At 58.3% G+C, this 15646-nt stretch overlaps 1 protein-coding gene across 3 annotated transcripts in view; it reads right to left on the reverse strand.

Moving 5' to 3' along the window:
* Positions 1-15401, reverse strand: part of LOC117643720 (nephrin-like) — a 151320-nt gene extending 135919 nt beyond the window's left edge. For 2 of the 3 annotated variants that reach the window (XM_034382782.1, XM_034382780.1), the window contains exon 1: positions 15154-15401. The gene's annotated coding sequence lies outside the window, so the exon portion shown is untranslated. The remainder of the gene's footprint in view (positions 1-15153) is intronic. The other variant, XM_034382781.1, reaches the window with a different exon arrangement.
* Between the last annotated feature and the right edge of the window lie 245 nt (positions 15402-15646).

Genomic DNA, 15646 nt, shown 5'->3' on the forward strand with positions numbered 1-15646 from the left:
ATGAGGCAGACCAAAAGCCGTATACGGCAAACAAAAAACCGTATGCGGCAAATCAAAAACCGTATGAGGCAGACCAAAAGCCGTATACGCAAACAAAAAACCGTATGCGGCAAATCAAAAACCGTATGAGGCAGACCAAAAGCCGTATACGCAAACAAAAAACCGTATGCGGCAAATCAAAAACCGTATGAGGCAGACCAAAAGCCGTATACGGCAAACAAAAAACCGTATGCGGCAAATCAAAAACCGTATGAGGCAGACCAAAAGCCGTATACGCAAACAAAAAACCGTATGCGGCAAATCAAAAACCGTATGAGGCAGACCAAAAGCCGTATACGGCAAACAAAAAACCGTATGCGGCAAATCAAAAACCGTATGAGGCAGACCAAAAGCCGTATACGCAAACAAAAAACCGTATGCGGCCAAACCGTTGAGGCGACCAAAAGCCTTACGGCAAACAAAAAACTATCGAAATCAAAAACCTATGAGGCAGACCAAAAGCCGTATACGCAAACAAAAACCGTATGCGGCAAATCAAAAACCGTATGAGGCAGACCAAAAGCCGTATACGGCAAACAAAAAACCGTATGCGGCAAATCAAAAACCGTATGAGGCAGACCAAAAGCCGTATACGCAAACAAAAAACCGTATGCGGCAAATCAAAAACCGTATGAGGCAGACCAAAAGCCGTATACGGCAAACAAAAAACCGTATGCGGCAAATCAAAAACCGTATGAGGCAGACCAAAAGCCGTATACGGCAAACAAAAAACCGTATGCGGCAAATCAAAAACCGTATGAGGCAGACCAAAAGCCGTATACGCAAACAAAAAACCGTATGCGGCAAATCAAAAACCGTATGAGGCAGACCAAAAGCCGTATACGCAAACAAAAAACCGTATGCGGCAAATCAAAATCGTATGAGGCAGACCAAAAGCCGTATACGCAAACAAAAACCGTATGCGGCAAATCAAAAACCGTATGAGGCAGACCAAAAGCCGTATACGGCAAACAAAAAACCGTATGCGGCAAATCAAAACCGTATGAGGCAGACCAAAAGCCGTATACGCAAACAAAAAACCGTATGCGGCAAATCAAAAACCGTATGAGGCAGACCAAAAGCCGTATACGGCAAACAAAAACCGTATGCGGCAAATCAAAAACCGTATGAGGCAGACCAAAAGCCGTATACGGCAAACAAAAACCGTATGCGGCAAATCAAAAACCGTATGAGGCAGACCAAAAGCCGTATACGCAAACAAAAACCGTATGCGGCAAATCAAAAACCGTATGAGGCAGACCAAAAGCCGTATACGGCAAACAAAAACCGTATGCGGCAAATCAAAACCGTATGAGGCAGACCAAAAGCCGTATACGCAAACAAAACCGTATGCGGCAATCAAAAACCGTATGAGGCAGACCAAAAGCCGTATACGCAAACAAAAAACCGTATGCGGCAAATCAAAAACCGTATGAGGCAGACCAAAAGCCGTATACGCAAACAAAAAAACCGTATGCGGCAAATCAAAAACCGTATGAGGCAGACCAAAAGCCGTATACGGCAAACAAAAAACCGTATGCGGCAAATCAAAACCGTATGAGGCAGACCAAAGCCGTATACGCAAACAAACCGTATGCGGCAAATCAAAAACCGTATGAGGCAGACCAAAAGCCGTATACGCAAACAAAAAACCGTATGCGGCAAATCAAAACCGTATGAGGAGACCAAAGCCGTATACGCAAACAAAAACCGTATGCGGCAAATCAAAACCGTATGAGGCAGACCAAAAGCCGTTACGCAAACAAAAAACCGTATGCGCAAATCAAACCGTATGAGGCAGACCAAAAGCCGTATACGGCAAACAAAAACCGTATGCGGCAAATCAAAACCGTATGAGGCAGACCAAAAGCCGTATACGCAAACAAAAAACCGTATGCGGCAAATCAAAAACCGTATGAGGCAGACCAAAAGCCGTATACGCAAACAAACCGTATGCGGCAAATCAAAAACCGTATGAGGCAGACCAAAAGCCGTATACGCAAACAAAAAACCGTATGCGGCAAATCAAAAACCGTATGAGGCAGACCAAAAGCCGTATACGCAAACAAAAACCGTATGCGGCAAATCAAAAACCGTATGAGGCAGACCAAAAGCCGTATACGCAAACAAAAACCGTATGCGGCAAATCAAAAACCGTATGAGGCAGACCAAAAGCCGTATACGCAAACAAAAACCGTATGCGGCAAATCAAAACCGTATGAGGCAGACCAAAAGCCGTATACGCAAACAAAAACCGTATGCGGCAAATCAAAAACCGTATGAGGCAGACCAAAAGCCGTATACGCAAACAAAAAACCGTATGCGGCAAATCAAAAACCGTATGAGGCAGACCAAAAGCCGTATACGCAAACAAAAACCGTATGCGGCAAATCAAAAACCGTATGAGGCAGACCAAAAGCCGTATACGCAAACAAAAAACCGTATGCGGCAAATCAAAAACCGTATGAGGCAGACCAAAAGCCGTATACGCAAACAAAAAACCGTATGCGGCAAATCAAAAACCGTATGAGGCAGACCAAAAGCCGTATACGCAAACAAAAAACCGTATGCGGCAAATCAAAAACCGTATGAGGCAGACCAAAAGCCGTATACGCAAACAAAAAACCGTATGCGGCAAATCAAAAACCGTATGAGGCAGACCAAAAGCCGTATACGGCAAACAAAAAACCGTATGCGGCAAATCAAAAACCGTATGAGGCAGACCAAAAGCCGTATACGCAAACAAAAACCGTATGCGGCAAATCAAAAACCGTATGAGGCAGACCAAAAGCCGTATACGGCAAACAAAAAACCGTATGCGGCAAATCAAAAACCGTATGAGGCAGACCAAAAGCCGTATACGGCAAACAAAAAACCGTATGCGGCAAATCAAAAACCGTATGAGGCAGACCAAAAGCCGTATACGCAAACAAAAAACCGTATGCGGCAAATCAAAAACCGTATGAGGCAGACCAAAAGCCGTATACGGCAAACAAAAAACCGTATGCGGCAAATCAAAAACCGTATGAGGCAGACCAAAAGCCGTATACGGCAAACAAAAAACCGTATGCGGCAAATCAAAAACCGTATGAGGCACAAGGGCGGATCCAGGGACGGGTTCAGGGGGGGGGGGGGCGACGTCGCGAAAGTTGCCTACCTACAGGGGTTATGTGCGACTTTTTGCCTACCTTTCAGGCGGCTTCGCCGCCTTCAGGGGGGGCGACGCCCCCATCGCCCCCCCCTTGGATCCGCGCCTGATGAGGCAGACCAAAAGCCGTATACGGCAAACAAAAGCTCAATCCAAAGATAGTATTTAAAATTGTGTATGAAACAAGACCAATTGAATACACAGGCCCGAGCAAGCTAGCCGGTGTTGGTAGCCGTGCCGAGCTATGGCATGTGGCATTGTTGCGCGATATTCCGCGCCGTGTCAGGCGGGGAGGGATTGTCAATGTACCATTGTTGACGCCCGGGCCGCTGGCGCTGTACCGCGGAGGGATTGTCGAATTCCGCGCAGGCTGCGCCTCACCGCCAGCCGGCCAGACACACCAGCCCGCCCCGGCAGCCAGCCCCTATTATATTGTTAGGATACGCGCTTGGTTTCTGCACTCGAGAGTAAAAGCACGCTGACACCTTCATGTGTATAGTAGTTTTAAGTGTGTTTCAAGTGTGAAGGTATCATCTGCTAAAAATATTTTTTGGTGTATACTAAAGGAAAAAGTTCGTAGCTAAATTGATTGAACCAAGTAGAACATCCACGGGAAAAAAATCGTAGCGAAATTCAGAGAAGAAAGTTGGTAACCCGCTTGCGCCTTCCACCCGGCGTGCTCAGCCAGCCCGACTTTGCCGCGCTGCACGTGAAACTGTGCGGCGCAGAACGCCACTATCACCGAGCCCCCTTCTTCTGCCGTTCTTCTTATCAGTGTCTGCACCCCTCGCGGGGCCCACACCTGACAGGCCCCACCCCCCGCGCCCCCCACCCCCTCCTCCTCCTACACGCTCGACAATCAACGTCTACACATCTGGGATCCTTATCGGATCTGTCCACGGGCGCAGAATCACTTTCGCCCCGAGAAAAAGAGCGCTTTTTCGCAATCTATCGCCCGGGGCGGGAATTTCCGCCGCGCGAGAGACGCACCTTTTCGCTCCAAGGGTAGCCTACCTCACCCGCAAATTGGCTCGCCGAGTCGGCCGGGTTGCAATTAACAACAACAAAGCTGTGCAAGAGTCCCTGCCAGATGGACCGCATAGGTGTCTTACTGTCTTACTCGTGAAAAATGGCACTTTGATTTTCGGCGCGGTACAGTGGCCCAGACAGGTGTCCCCGCGAGGGTGTTTTCCCACTCGCATTTCTAATTCCGCCCCGTGCGGTACTCCACGACGCCCTTCGGCACGCCAAGAGAGAGAGAGAGAGAGAGAGAGAGAGAGAGAGAGAGAGAGGGGGGGGGGGGGTGAAAGAGGGACCAGGAGTGGCGCTGTGCTTCCGGGATGCGGTGCTGCCGGGCGGTGCGTCGGCCGAGCCCCCTGACAGGCAGGTGGCGAGTCCACGCCGGGCGGGCACGGCGGGCCGAGCGCGCGGGCTGCAGGACAGAGGGTGCTTTGGCCGCTGCGGCGCGGCCGGACAGTCCGGTAAGCCTGCCCCTCGTCCTAACCCGGCCTCGGCCGTCGGGCCCCGTCCCCGGACGGCCCCCCGACCGCTCTGATTGAAACATCGGCGCCGTCGCCCTGTCTCGCTCGGATATCGCTGGGCGCCGACCGACCTGGCGGCCGAGCCCGGGGGCACACTGCGGACACCAAACTTTCGGGCCTCGTCGGGGAGAAGTGCGGACGACGACACCAAACGGCCGACCCCCGACAAGACCAACAACGAGTCCAATAGCGCGGAAAGAGTTTGGCGCAGGCGAGCCTCGCAGTGTACTCTACCTGCCGGGACGGGCGGCCCGACGACTCGAACTGAAATTCGATTATCAGGGGCGTCCGATTCTCTCGAATCGAGCACGCCGTCAGGAGGAAGACGCGGCGCGCGGCGGAGCGTCAGGCAGTGTGCCGCCAGTCCCGCGGGGACGCCACAAAGTGCCCGTGTGTCCGTGTGTCCGTGAGGCTCGCCGTCAGGCCGCCTGACAGCGCCCCAGGACTCCACCAGGGGAAAAACAGCACAGCCAAGCCGGTGTGCACCGCGGTGGATTCGTCCTAACCAACCCAAACGCATATCTGCCCGAAAATTTTTCATCGTTTTTTGTCTGTGTTTTCCTGTTGCTTTTTTTCTGAAAGACATCAGCATATCTCCAAGCCGACACAGTCAAATCAGCTCACTCCAGCGAGCACACCCTTCACGGTGAGACAAAGGCAACATTTCGGTTCGAAGGCGGCGCCGGCGACGCCCCGCCCCGCCTTTCGCCCGCCTCAGGCTGCCTGCCGGCAAGACGGCCGGGACGGGCGGGACGGGCCCGCACCCCCGTCGGGGCCCGCGTTATCTTGGACAAGGTAAGCGTGTGGCCGCACGGATGGCGCCGAGCTGGCAGCGGGGGGGAAGGGGGCACCGTTGATACCGACTCGCACTCTGATACAGGGCCGTGGGGGGCCCTCGGGGCAACAGCCACGCCCCGCCCCACCATGACCCACCTTGCTCATCTCAGGAAATGCGGTCGGGTCGGCGGCGGCGCGAGGTAGCTGCGACACCCCGGGGGAGCGCCGCGGCAACGGCACGCCGCGACCACGACGGCGGCAGGGCCTGGCAGGGCCTTGGGCACGGCGGCGCGGGGACTAGCCCAGGCGACGTTCGCCCTAATGGGTGCCGTCCCCGAGGCCGTCCCCGCCCTAGGCGGCCAAGGCCGGGCGGAGCGGCGCCGAGCGAAGAGAAAGGCCTTTGCGAATGGCGCATCATATTTTCCCGGAGCTTTTTCCCTTCTGCTTTCCGGCAAAAGTTCATTCCGCGCAGCACATCGGAACGGGCTTTCGGCCACCGCGAGCAATATGCCGGCCGGGGAGGGGGAGGGGCCGCGGCAGACAGCGGTGGGCTGGCAGGCTGAAGGCTGGAAGCACACTGGCGGAGCCTGCCTGCAGCCTCGCCCTCAGAAGGAAATTCAATTTAAAGTGTCACAACATCTCTCTAAGGGAAGTGGGCCAGGCATTATTGCGTTCTGCACGGCAGCGTTTACTAACATTTTGAAAGGAACTGGTTTTGCCAAATATTCGTTGACTTTGCGACAGTGGCTACACACAAGCATGGGGCTCCAAGGGCACGGCGATAATCGGCAACAGCGACTGAACGCAACCCACTCTTCCTGGAATCGACTCGCACTCAAAATGCAGTCCGCCTACTGCGGTGGCCTGCGGTCTGCGGCCGCGCACATTCGGACCCCGACACGGATCGGGTGTCGCGGCGGGGCGGGGCGGGGCGGGGCGCGGTGGATCCGCCCTATCCTTCCCAGCAAGGGGGAGCCTTCTTAGCGGGGCCGAGTCGGGTATCATTTCTCAGCGAGCCAGCTCGCGACGGCCAGGTGTGTGTTCCGGCAGAGGATGTTGATTTTCTCGCTTTCATTGCCAGCAGCAACCGCGGCACTACACTGCGATACCATCCACCCCGCCCCGGATATTTTATTCCGAGACAGCATCCTAGGCGTCCTAGGCGCGGCAGTCAACTCACGGAGCGCCACCTCCACGGGGACGTGCGTGCGTTGGGGGAGGGGGGGGGAGCCTTTCCGGCGTCACAATCATGCAGAGCAGGGCCGGCAGGGGGCGGGGGAGAAATCGGAGCACTAGACCGGACTGCAATAACCAAAGTAACAGAAAAAAATCTAGGGCACCGAGATCGGCGACACGGGGAGAGAGGACGAGCAGAAAAGACTTTCTAGGCCAGACACTCCCGAGGCCGTCGCCGAGACCACCACTGCGCAGGTGCGCGCGTGCCCGCCTCTGTTTATGCGGCCCTGTCCCTATAGCTCTTCGCTTCCTTATTTACTTGAACCTCACCCCCGTCTCGCACACGTGTAAAAGCGAGCGAGCGTGCCCAAGGGTGTGTATGCGTGCGAGAGAGAGAGAGAGAGGGGGGGGGGCGGAGAGAGATGGCAGTGCAGTAAGGGCGTGTAAATGCGTGTAGTATATCTGTGGTACTTTTACATGTGTGAGTGTGATCAAGCGTGGGCGTGCGCTGTGTGTGTGTGTGTGTGTGTATGTGTATGTGTGTGTAGGTGGTGTGTGTGTGTGTGTGTGTGTGTGTGTGTGTGTGTGTGAGCGCGTTATCTGGTAATTGCGACTCCTTGTCGCGTCGCTCCTTTTCGCGCCGCCGCCACATCGCCCGCTCCTACATACTCCCCAAACTACCCCCCTCTCTCCCTCTCTCTGCCTTTCAACTTTATTTGCGTCTGCCTTTCATCCTCCATGCGCATAATTTGGCGCCGCGGTCACACACACACACGCACTCACACACACAGGCTCGCAGTGTGTAAGGGGTTGACGACACGAAGCCACTGACGCGCGCTAAAAACTAACTCCACTTTTGATTGGCTTTGGTGGAGGCGCGCACTTTGAAAGCACTGTTGGATGGGCCGTATGCACGCTGTGCGCGTACCGACCCAGTGGATGCGTCGGCATTGTCGCCCCACCAGGCTGGGTCGGCAGGCGAGGCCAGCAGGCTAGGCGGGCAGGGCAGCCCTCCCACCCACCGCGCCCTACCGCGCCCCACCGCGCCCCACCGCGCCCCACCGCGCCCCACCGCGCCCCACATCACTCACGTACCCAACAATGGGTTGTTACCGGGCTTGATGGTTCGACATTAGTCACGGCGGTATTATAAGTTGTTCTACCCGCTACCTCCGCGGGGGAAGGCCTATTTTCGTCCCGTCTCTTTTGCATTTCAGCCCTAGAATGGGCTGACAAACACAGCAAAGCGTATCTCAAAATAAACATGAAACCAAGTGCGGCTCCCGGCGCTTCCGAAATGCATCGCCAACTCTTTTTCGGCCTCCGTGATGTAATTGTACATCCGCACGCCCCGCCCCGCCCCGCCCCGTCCCGCCCCGCCTCGCCCCGCCACGCCACGCGCCGAGTCACACAAACTATCGGCACGCCACTCTGGAGGCATCGACCCAAGACGCATGCAACGATCGGAATCTGTTACCGTCACGCAGCGGGCGGGGGTGGCGGCAGCGGGCGGGCAGGCAGGCGAGCCCAATGCTTTACCAATGTCCGGCTGGCCTCGCCGCCGAGCCTCGCCGCCGAGCCTCGCGCGCCTTGCTCGCCGCGCCGCGCCAAGTGCCGAATTGAGACGTTGACGTCAAGATCACGGCGACGCGATACCAAAGTTCGGTGCCGGTCTGGCGGCCACCTGCGCCGCCCATACCGCGTGCCGCGTGCGCGCACCCCGGGCTAGACGCGGTGACGGGCTGCTGAGCGGGGCGGACAGGCGGCGGCAGACAGGACAGCAGGCAGACCAGGCAGCAGAGCAACAGCAGCAGGCAGCAGACAGACAGGCAGGCAGACAGGCAGGCAGACAGACAGGCAGGCAGGCAGACAGACAGGCAGCCAGGCAGACAGACAGCGACAGGCAGGCAGACAAACACACGACTGCCGGTCTTACGCCCCCCAGAGCCTCCGGGCTGGAGGATAGGGGGTCCAGTAGGCCGATCCCGAAACACCGCTGTCGTCGCTCTGCCTCTGCCGCACTCGCGCGGGGCGCCCCGGCCGGGCCCCGTGGGGGTGCGAGAGAGACAGAGGAGCCCCGTTCGGAAGCCGCCACCGCCGGGGCGCCCTCTTGCCGTCTCGTGCTCCTCGACAGAACCGTCCGATCCACCTCAAACTGTGCGGGGACCGCAGCAGCGCAGCAGTAGCCGCAAACCCGATCGTGCAAACTTTCCCCTCCCCTCCCCCTCCCCTCTCGAGCTATCGGATGAGGGCGGAAGTCTCAGCGCCGGGCCACCGTCGCGAGGAACGCAGCCGGCGGCGTTTGGGCGCAACAGCGAGAGAGAGAGAGAGAGAGAGAGAGAGAGAGAGAGAGAGAGAGAGAGAGAGAGAGAGAGAGAGAGAGAGAGAAGAGGTGGGGGGATAAAAATTAAAAACAAACAAAAAGGGTTATTTGCCGTCGATCCTCCGGGTCCCCCACCACGCCCCACCACGCCACGCGGTGTACGGGGTGACACGCTACGCCGACGAGGGCTCGCTTGCACTTAATGAGATTTCGGAAAGAAGCAGTCAATTTGAGAGGCGCGGTCCTTGACAGTGCGCGCGCCGCCGCTCCTCGTCCACGTTGGTCCACATTTTCAGCCCGCCCGTCCCGCCCAAAGCAAACGCCAGGCGGAGCAGCGCAATCCTACAGTGTGGCGAGGATGGAGCGCATTACTGCAGCGTCCAAAATCCCTTTCCAAAGTTACGGATTCGGGTTTAAAACTTGGGCCGAGTCGGGTGACGCGGATGGTTCAGGAAAAATATTTGATTTCAAAATCAGCAGCCGCCGCCGACACTGCGAACGTGAACCCGTCGTCCCTTTTATTCCAGAGCTCCGCGCCCGGCCCACTGTAACGCGAAGGCAAACACCCGCCGAGGGGAGGCAGAGAGAGAGAGAGAGAGAGAGAGAGAGAGAGAGAGAGAGAGAGAGAGAGAGAGAGAGAGAGAGAGAGAGAGAGACGCCGCTGGCCGGCCCACCTATAGGCGTGGGGTCGCGGTGGCTGCGCCCCCGGCTTGCCGCTGCAGACTGACTCCGAACAATGGTTCCGTCTCTCTCGCACTCGCGGCGCGCTCCGCTCGGGTGCGAGAGAGACGGGGCGTCGAAGCAGTGGCTTTGGCCCGGCCCTATCTTTTCGCTGAATTAGGCACGGGCCCTGACCGAATTCTAGGCTTCCAGGCGCAAACAGACGAAGAGAGCGCCTCTGCGGCTATCGAGAGGGCCGTCGCGCCGACCCCCCCCCCCCCCCCCCCCCGCCGCCAAACCACACGGCGGCCGTCGCACGCGATGCAGCGCGATGCACGCGCCCGCTTCCCACGCCTCCATTTTGGCACATTATCGGCGGCTCTGTCTCTGTCGCACTCGCTGACGAGTGCGGGGCGCCCCGTGAGTGCGACAGAGACAGAGCGACGCGGCGACGCTTCACGGTCGTCCCGCAGCCCTTTGCTTCCCTCTTGATGGATCCGCTGCAGCCTGGCCGGTCCGACGCTGTCCAGCCACAGCCGCCGCCCTCCGAGCAAACCCCAGGCAAGCCTTGCAAGCAAAGGGGCTGACTCGCGGACACACTGTACAGCACGAAGGCGAGGCGGGAGGGGTGGGGGGCGGAGTGAGTACTCGCCTTGAACTAAACTCTGGCGTGCGTCAGCAGCGTTAGCCCATTGTGCAGGTGTCACCCGCCTGTCTCCGGGCGTCACTTTAGTTAAAACACGACGTGGCGACACGGCGAGCGCGCCCCGCCGACAGACAGACAGACAGACAGACAGACAGACAGACAGACAGACAGACGGACAGAAAGGCCGACTCAAAGGTAATGAATGGAGTGCGCGCGAACTAACACCCTCGTGACACGACGCGCCGCCTCTTTCTCCTTATTGTCTGCACTCGCATATACGCCCCTCCCTCTCGCTCTTTCTCCCTCCATCTCTCTTTAAAACACACACACGCACTCACCATTGGGGCTCTACTATAAACTAGGCTGAGGACACACAGACACACTCGCACACTGTAAATTGCATAGTAATGGGAGCCGCTGCTCCATTTGCTTTCCACCATACGCGCGACAAGGGCGGCGTTTCTTTGAGGAGGCGTTTCATCCGCGGCTTTCTTTCGCTCTCTCTCTCTCTCTCTCTCTCTCCCGTCAAATCGCATCTCGGCGTGACAGGCTCGGCCGTTTTTTGGTGCGCTCTGGCAGGCCTCCCTTCCCCACTGCAAGGCGGTGGCGTGGCCGCGGGGCCGCGTGGGGCCCTCCCCCCTTGCTTGTGGGAATTCTGGGAAAAGCAGCAGGAATCGAGATGAACCGCTGCACCCGCACCGCCGACCGGCCAAAGGGAAGACCGACACGCCCCTAAAAAAACCAGCCAAAAAAAAACCCTCAAAAACAACAACAACAAAATGTGTGGGCGGCGCTGCCATAAACCTTCCGCGATGCGTATCGTCATGCAGCGAGTGCGCGGCGCGGACTGCAAACGCCAAAACAAGCAACAAAAACAAAAGACGGGAAAAGAGGAGCCTCGTCAGCTAATCACAAGGAGGGCATCACTGCCATCGACCGCCAGGGCGGCCAGGGCGGCCAGAGCCTCCTAATCGGCATGGCGGCCGCGTGGCGGTCTCGGGGCGGTGCCGCGGGCCACGCCGGGCAGTGCCACGCCGGGCAGTGCCACGCCGGGCAGTGCCACGCCGGGCAGTGCCACGCCGGGCAGTGCCACGCCGCGCCGACGATGGCGATGGCGGTGTGAAACTGGTCATGATCGAATTAACGTCGACCGGCACGCCACCCCACCGCAAGTCTCGTGCCACCGGGCCGAGCCGGGCCGAGTCGGGGTCACGCCGGGGTCAATAATATCCGCCATTCGGCGCCCGAGTGGCGTCGATTAGCGTCATTACTGTCGCCTTTTAAGGCGACATTAGTCACCCGACGAGAAGAAAAAACTCAAACAAACCCCAAAATCGCCACTTTTTGTACAAAACATTTCCATTGACTTTAACGTTAATTTTTTCTAACAGCAAATTATTTTTAACGCCAATTTGTTTCTTTGCAACGCCATTTTTTTTTTGACACCAAGCGTCTTTTTTTTTCAACCAACTTTTTTTTAATAACAAATTTTTTTTTACAGTGCCTCTTACGGGGGCGCGTTGACGACGCATCTTACGCACGCGCGGTGTCATGCATCACACTGCAAAATTCAGCGCGCCTTGAATATTGCAGGCAAATGACGCGGTGGCGGTGGTCCGTGCGCCCCAACGCACGCTGCTCATACGGTCCAGCCTCGCAGGTTAACGTCGCCGCACCGGAAAAAGAGGGGGGAGGAAGGGGGGAGAAGGGGGAGAAGGGGGGAGAAGGGGAGGGGACGATTTGGAGTGGGTCGAAAAGCGCGCCGAACGTTGTCTGCCAAACGTGTCGATATGCGCTTTTTGTCTTTGAAAAATGGAGAAAATCGGAGAAAATTGGTGAAAACGGTCCGGCTGTCTGGCCGCGCCACTGCTCCGTTCTGGGACGGAAAAGAAAACAAGCCCAGCCCATTCCATGGAGGTCCTTCCCGATTTAGAAACAGGTGGTCCGTTGAGCACCAAACTCTTTCCTCTTTTTTTTTCGCCCTCCCTTCGCTATGCAGTCGAGATACCCACTCGGCGATACGCGCTATTTTGTTGTCCTTTTCTATATGCATAGCCGGACGGACACGGAATCCAGCCCTGCCTGCAAGATCTGAGCGACAAGGGAGAGGGGGGGGGGGGCACCGCCTGCGCTTTCAACAACACCACACTTGTTGTTGTTGTTGTTGTTTCAGGGCAAACCAACAGTATGCAATAAGAGGGTACGCTCGCCCGTGAGATTTTACCGAGAAAAGGCCTGACAATTTGCTGAGGCGAAATGCGGACGGACGGACGGACAGACAGACAGACAGACAGACAGACAGACAGACAGACAGACAGACAGACCCCCGGGACGAACTATAAACGCGGCAGGTCCGCCGCCATCTTTTCTTCCGCGGTCCTCGACGGAGTGAAGTGCGGCGAACGCAGCAAACTCTGTTACAAATAGCCATCCAGGACGCCGGGTGGCGCGGGGCGGCGCAGGGCGGCGCAGGGCCCCAGCCGCAGGCTAAGGACGCGTCCTGCAAAACTTACGCCGGCGGCGCAACTTGAGCCGCGAGTTGCGCCGCTTTGCGCCGCTTTGGGCGCGCAGCCAGAGCAATGGCAGCAATGAGGAAAAAGGGGTAAGTTTGACGCGGGAAACCGTCTGCTATAATTGTTTCGGATGCGATGTTCCAGTCCGGAGCGAGCCAGTGGCGGATCCCGGATACGGCCTAGGGGGGTGGTGGTCAAATTAGCACTTTTTGCCTACTTACAGGGGCAAAGTGTTGCTTTTTTGCCTACCTTTCAGGCGGCTATCTAGGGGTCAAGGGAGGGGCAATTGTCCCTCTGGATCCGCACTGAACCTTCCCAACGACGCGAAATGAGGCTTCCGTCTCTCTCGCTCTCACGGCGCGTCCCGTCGGTCCCGGAGGTCCCGCGGGGGAGCGAGAGAGACAGAGCACCAGCTGGCGGAGCGCGACGACGGAAAAAGAGTCGCTTCGCACACTTAAAACTCTACAAAGAAATGCTTCTTGCAGCCTGCGAAGGATTTTTCCTTTGTATTACAAAGAAAATCGTTCGTATTACAAACGATCGGAAACTAGACTCTCTGAGACGGCGAAGGCATGGCAGTGTCGCGACAGCGTAACGAGCGAAAAGGTACAGAGGCAAGGCACGCACACTGGCGGAGAGCGATTGGTGGCCGATGACGTCACAGCGTCACTGCAGCCTCGGCGACCGCTCCACTCTAGCCGCGCTGGAGTCAAGTCCGGGAGTCCGCCTCGTCACAATGGAGCGTCTCTCGACGGACACATCGAGTCCCGCAGAGCGACGACCAGGACGTTCGAACCGGCGACGCTACACTGCTCGACCCAATTTTAACGTTTTCGCCGAGAAATACGACAAACAAAATAATTCGGTTTTCGTGCTGGCTGCTAAAACCCTGCAAATTGAGTCTCGCAGCAGCGACCCCGGCCGCTCCCCAAAGACCAACCCCATTCAAGGGCGCCGAGGCCGAGCCTTGCCGCGCCAGCCAGGCCGCTGCGCCAAAAGGCCCGCAAAGATGGCGAAATGATTAACAAGTTTGCCTTTGAGGCGTGGCCACTTCACGCTCTCCATTTTTAAACCCATTCGGGGGGCCGCAATTAGCCCGCCAGCCTGCCTGCCAGTGCCTGCTGCCGCCTCTGCGTGGGCGGCGCGCGCAGCTCCGGATGAAGCAGACCGTCCGACCATCAAAAATTCATTTTCGTCGCGCCGTGTATTGCGGGCGGCTCACTCCGCCGTGCCTGGCAGTGCTTTTCGCAGCCGGCCGAGCCCAGGTGGCCGTCGTCACACCTGGGGTGGGACGCGGCGACCGCGACCTCGGCCACGTCGTGCACCAGCAGCACCGCCAGCACCGCCAGCACCGCCACGATCAAAGTTTCACCCGCACGGAGGCAGCGCAGGGGAGCAGACAGGCACGGCGACGCGGCCTCGCCCGGCTGCCAGCCAGCCAGCCAGCCAGCCAGCCAGCGACAACGCTCGTCCGCGCTCGTCTCGTCTCGTCACCGGCGTCGCCGGCGAGGCGGCGCGGGACGCGCACGGCGACGGGCGGGCACGCCGATCCCGAGACGGCGGTGTGTCTCTCTCGCACCGCCAGCAGCGTCACACGAGTGCGAGAGAGACAGACCTCCCGCTCGGACTCGGCCTGCCGGTGCCTGCCGGTGCACCGGGCCCGGACGGCCGGGACGGGGACGCCGCCCCTACTGGAAATTTCGCACTGTGCCGGAACACGCAGTCCCAGCGGGGGCGTCGGGCCGCGTCTGGACGAACGGGCCGACGGACGGGCGGGCAGAATGCAGGCCAGTTACGGACGAGGGTTTATGAGTGACGGGATGGACACGGACAGCCAGCCCCGCTGTCCCGCGCTATTTCCTCGTACAGCGCTCCCTGCCATGTCCACTTTTTCCGCCGCCAATCGCCGCCAAGTTCGACACGTCAAACAACAACAACAACGCAGAGCGCGAGGTGGTTTTCGTTTGTTTACATTCGGGGTCTGCTTGAGGGCGAAATGAGTGCGCTTCCGTAACGACAGCCCGGGTGCGCGCGGAAGGGCACGAATGGCCGCTACACTGCCACTTAGAGCTCTTAAAAACCCGGACCGTGGGTACCCGGGTCGCCCGGGTAAGACCCGGGTCTGCGGGTTTACCCGAAGCCTTGGATCCACCGCCCTAGAAGTAGGCAACACGGCCCACTGGAGCGCACTGCGTGTTGCCTACTGCCAGGGCGGTGGATCCAAGGCTCCGGGGACCCGGGTCTACCCGCAGACCCGGTCCAACCCGGGCGGGCGGGTAACCGGGTAACCCGGGTACCCGGGCAAAAGTCAGAGCCCTACTGCCACTCACCGAGTCCGACGAGAAGCGAGAAATCCGGCCCGGTCGGCCCGGGTCTGCCGACGACGAGGTCCTCTAGTCCGCCGGTCTGTTGCCACTATTCCCGCTCGCAGGGCACACGAGCAACAACACAATCAGTGATTGCCGTCAATCACAATCACCTTTTTTGGCACCATCACTTTCACTGCACAATCACAACACCACGCGCGCGCGCGCCGGCAGCGCGTCGGGACGGCCGGCGGCGGCTCTGAGCATCCTGACCACGACACTGTACTCCGCGGGGCTGGGGGCGGCGAGCGCGGCGGGCACGGCGAGGACGTCGGTGAGGTTGGTGGCGGGGAGGGTCGCTTCGGCCCGGCGTAAGGCAACTCGACGCGGCGCGACGCGGGACGGGGCCGGGCGAGGCGAGACGCGACGGCCGACCGAACGGAACCACTGCCGGGCAGAGACTGGAGAGTGGCGTTGGTCGCGGCCGCTCGCCCCGCCCCCCGCCCGCGCCGCTCCC

This window comes from Thrips palmi, unplaced genomic scaffold (assembly GCF_012932325.1).
Source record: "Thrips palmi isolate BJ-2018 unplaced genomic scaffold, TpBJ-2018v1 HiC_scaffold_17, whole genome shotgun sequence".
Lineage (NCBI taxonomy): Eukaryota > Metazoa > Arthropoda > Insecta > Thysanoptera > Thripidae > Thrips > Thrips palmi.